The sequence below is a fragment of the Sardina pilchardus genome, chromosome 2 (genome assembly GCF_963854185.1).
Source record: "Sardina pilchardus chromosome 2, fSarPil1.1, whole genome shotgun sequence".
In the NCBI taxonomy this organism is placed as follows: Eukaryota; Metazoa; Chordata; class Actinopteri; order Clupeiformes; family Clupeidae; genus Sardina; species Sardina pilchardus.
The window spans coordinates 3733038-3738037 of NC_084995.1; the positions used below are offsets into that span (position 1 = coordinate 3733038).

Here is a 5000-nt window from a genome sequence, read left to right on the forward strand (position 1 = left end):
ACATTTGATTGCCAGAGCAGCAGTGAAGAGATGTAGGGTTGAAGTTCACTCATGAGTTTGGCTTTGTATGTGTACAGTAGCAGTGTCTGGAGCACCTTTCTGATAATGATTGATGCCCAACCAAGTTATACAGAGTATAGTGATGAGAGTTATAGCTAGAACCAGTTACAAATCTAATAGCTGAATGATAGACAGTATCAAGTGCTTTGAGAGAAGTCAGGGTAGCATTCTTATAGAAAACATCTCCATAGTCCAGCAATGGCAAAAAGACAGCTTCAACAATCCTTTTTCTGCATGGCATAGGGAGACTTTTGCAGCGGCTGTTTTGCTACCGTAGGTAGTTAATATGAAAAGTTCTCTCTCTCTCTCTCTCTCTCTCTCTCTCTCTCTATCTCACTTGCTCTCTCTCTCTCTCTCTCTCTCACACACACACACAGAAAGAGAGAGAGTATTGATGTTATTTGTATCACTACTGTAGCTTTGGCAACGCTGTAACAAACAGTCATGCTAATGATTAAAGCACCCTTTGAATTGAATTGAATTGAATTGAATTGAGAGGCAGAAACAATGCTTGGTGGATCTGCTTTCTGTCTCTGCCAATGTAAACCAAGTGTGATTGGTGTGAGGTGGGTTTTAATATTGTAAATCCTACAATTAAACAATTATCCATAATATGACCCAATGACATTTTGTGATTTAGCAACATTTTCTCCTGCTGTCCTTCCTCTCATGAAAAATCCTTGCACTGTTACTGTAAGCGATTTCTTTGTGATTGTGGTCAGGATTCTTCACTGTCACAGTACAAGAGCAATTATGTCATTAGATCCAGAGGATTATGTATACATATGGTCCCCATAATATAGACAGTAGAACCACATGGGTTTATTCTTACCAACTCCACTCACACTCGTACCATATTGCTTTATATCTTTATATTATTATTCTATCATTAGTACTGTTGCCTACTAATTAGAAATGTCCTCATATTTAGTATTTTCAAACATTTTCATATAAAATAGTGAACTATTCCAGTGAGACATGCATGTACAGTATACTGTACTCTGTTGAAAAATGACAAACAACAAAGTAACAGACCACTAAACCAAAAGCTTTGCTTAGACTTGCCAGTGTGTGTGTGTGTGTGTGTGTGTGTGTGTGTGTGTGTGTGTGTGTGTGTGTGTGTGTGTGTGTGTGTGTGTGTGTGTGTGTGCGTGTGCGTGCGTGCGTGCGTGCGTGCGTGCGTGCGTGTGTGTGTGTGTGTGTGTGGAAAAGGTGGAAAAGTCCAGCTTCATAAAGTAAAAATCCAACCATGTATTGGCTACTGGTGCACAATTACTGTAACACAGGTGATCTCACTAATTACTGTAAGTGCTCTACCTAGCTGAGTTATGCTAATTAGAATCAGCTGGTTTAAATGAATGGTTGGCACAGATATGTGGGAGGACTTTTGTGACCATTCAAAGCGAAATCAGTCGTTTTGCACACAACGTTATTTTGAGAAAATCAACAATAACAAACTTTATCTTAGCGATAGTTTGTGTAATACCCTTGATATACATATCATTGGAAAGCTTAGTTTATGGCCGTTCAGGTGAGCACAATAACTTCATTTAGAAAATTTTACCGAAACGACTGGTTCCGCTTTACAGGGTCACTTTTACTTTCTGAATCTGGACTTTTCCACCTCTGGTGTGTGTGTGAGGCAACCTACTTGACAATACCCCCAAAAATATTGATGAAATTAGGCTGTTTTAAAGAAAAGGGGGGTTTAGAATTATGTGTGTTTGTTTGTTTGTATGTTTTACTGCAAAATCACTGCAAAATTACTGCAAAAATAATAATATTTTTTGTGTGTTGAAGTACTGTAAAAGCTATGCAAGTCATTGCACAGAAGGCCTACATGTGTAGAGTGTTACAAAAAGGAAAATAATGAAAGTGAGGAAATAGAGGTGAGGAAATAGCTACATGATAGAGGTGAGGATAGCGATTGCTACATGACAGAGATGAGGATAGCCATTGCTACATGACAGAGATGAGGACATAGAGATGGCTACATGACAGAGGTGAGGAAATAGAGATGGCTACATGTTTTCCCATTTGTCTGCAGGTCATTCAGGGTGGATATGTAATGTGCCACCAGTTGTCTCTCTTCATCTGTCTGAGTGTCCCAGTACACAGCTGTCCTGGGGTCAGGCTCCTCAGCCCTCTCTCTGTAGACAGGTTTTAGTGCCAGGCTCATTAAGGTTGCTATTGATTGAGTCAAGATGAAGCTTTATTGACTTATCTGCTCTTCCTCTCTCTGATCCCCCTCACTTGGGCTCCTTCCCTCTCCACTCCAGAGACAGCTGATGGGTGGGAAACAGGCGCATTGATAGGAGTCCTGCTCAGGACTCTCTTTAGCTCATCCTGCTCTCGCTAACACTAGCATTTTGTTTCTGGTAAGTGCTCAGACGGAAGTGTGAATGATGTACTGGACAGAAATGTGTGTGTGTGTGTGTGTGTGTGTGTGTGTGTGTGTGTGTTTTGAAGTGACTACGTTTGCAGTTTGCAACCTAATGATTCTAACATTAAAAGGGTGCACCCTCAGCATGAAGATGATGTTAATGGGACTTGATCCCCTGAGAGAGGACATACAGTATAGAGGAGGCCATATAGGCTGTATGTCATGGACATGGAAAAGTGTGTATGTGTACAGTATGTGCATGTTTCCCTTAATGTCCTCTGGGAATAAAACATTTATCATCGGCCAATTCTTTAGAAAAAAAGGTATGCAAATGCTTTGTTGTTGTCTCTTAGTCATCAGAGTCTGATTTCATGTCAGAGAGAGACAGCTATTACTGTTGTATGTGTGTAGTTTGAAGAGAGAGAGAGAGAGAGAGAGAGAGAGAGAGAGAGAGAGAGAGAGAGAGACACTATATTACTGTTACTGTGTATACAGTTTGAAGAGGTCATTGTGCACATTTAAGGTGCAGGACAAAAATGAAGAAGAGTTTGCACACTTCTTGCACACACTTTTGTCACTTCTAGGATAGACTTGTAATGCCCTATACACCAGCTCCAATAATACCTGTCTAAAGAGTTTACAGCTTAAAACTGCTGAGCACACTCACTAGGACCAAAGAATATGAACATATTACCCCCATCCTAGCATCTTCACACTGGTTAGCTATCTGTTAAAAGTCGCATTGACTTCATACACATACTAACATACAAAGCCATAAATGGTAGAGCACCTGAATATTAAATATCTTCTAGTCCCATATAACACACCTACACCATATGATCACAAAATACTGGAGTTAGTGTAATCCCAAGAAAAACTACAGTTGGAGGCAGAGCCTTTTGTTACCGTGCACCCTCCTCTGGAATAATAATGCTTTGACATTGAAATTCTTGATTCTTTTCTCAGGTTCTGTATTTATGTGTGTACTGTATGTGTGTAGTGTTCAGTATGTCTGTGTCTGTGTGCCAGTATACATGCCCTCTAGTTGCTATGGGATAAAAGCTCATCATATTTTTAGGTCACTGACTTTTTATCCAGTAATTTCATTTATCCAGAGGACAAAATGGAAAAATGGCTGATGAAAACACCCCTCCCACATCCAGCTCAGACGGAACCTTCTGCATACTGTGAATGTGTGTGTGTGTGTGTGTGTGTGTGTGTGTGTGTGTGTGTGTGTGTGTGTGTAAGAGAGAGAGAGCTTGTGATGGTAGTATAAGCGTAATATTGAGTGAGTAATGACTGGCTCATTAAAGCTCAGTCATGGGATCAATACAGTGGCATACAGACAGCGCCTGTGTTCATATGACCCACTTTCAACCACTCACCTTCCAGTTCCAGTCCAGGCTCTGGTAGACAATGTGGAGCATGAGCGTGTGTGTGTGTGTGTGTGTGTGTGTGTGTGTGTGTGTGTCCATCAGAGAGAGAGAGAAAGAGATGGAGAGAGTGGTTGGAAAAGAGGTTAGCTCAGAGAAGAAAGTATGACACATAAAATATTCATTTGGTTTGTTTATACATAATGGAATACAGCCTAAACTCTCTCGGTCTCTCTCTCTCTCACATCCACACCCACACCCACACACACACACACACACACACACACACACACACAGTCACACCTAAGCGGCAACACCTTAAATAATCTTGTTTCAGAATACACTGGTTTAACGCAAATTCACATTTGGTCAATATTGTTTATTTCAGCAAATCATACACTGTAAAAAATGCCTATATGTCTAAAAGAGACGGAGTGGTGTGATGGTCCTTGTTGAGATGGAGGGCTGAGATGCAGTGAGATCAGAATGAGAATCACAGTTGGGTCGACCAATGGAGGAAGCCGAGGCTCACCAGCCACACATCAGAACAATTACTTAGGCCTAACATGTTGTTTTACCAGTGAATACATGGTCCAATTGAAAAACATGACTAAACCAACAGATACAAAAATAAACAGACACATCTTTTAGAAGTCTTACTGCTAACTGCTACAGTACAGTTCAATATGGATCAATTGCATACTTCATATAGAACACACTGATATATATGAATACACTCACGCACAAACAAGTGTATCTACACACAGACAGGCCCATTCACTCAGAACTCAAGACAGTCAAACCCAGCAGTAAAGCGTTAAGCTGTCTGAACTGCTTCCTAAAGGACTACAGCCTTTATGTCTACCTAAGCCAAATAAAAAAAAGTTCTTCACGTCATTTCTCTCTCCCTCTCTTAACCATTCAAAGGCACCTCACTCTAGCAGTCAGTGTCTAGCAGGTATGACAATGAGAATATAATGACAGTATTGTGAGTGTGTATTTGTGTGTTTATATATTTTCTATATGCAGATTAGAGTTTATGTTTAACTTGAGTAGAATTATTATGTTGACTATGTTTCATCACTGGCATTACACCATTCTCAATGGAATCCATATGATGTTCCTTCCTTCAGAAAAAAAAGTTCACACATGTAAAACAATGCCATAGAAAAATAGCCTCTTAA

General features: G+C 40.2%; 1 protein-coding gene across 1 annotated transcript in view; it reads right to left on the bottom strand.

The window, feature by feature from the left end:
• Positions 1-4174: 4174 nt before the first annotated feature.
• spock3 (SPARC (osteonectin), cwcv and kazal like domains proteoglycan 3) overlaps positions 4175-5000 on the bottom strand; it is a 22042-nt gene continuing 21216 nt past the window's right edge. Inside the window, exon 11 of the mRNA XM_062516954.1 lies at positions 4175-5000. This exon is cut by the window's right edge and continues 853 nt beyond it. The gene's annotated coding sequence lies outside the window, so the exon portion shown is untranslated.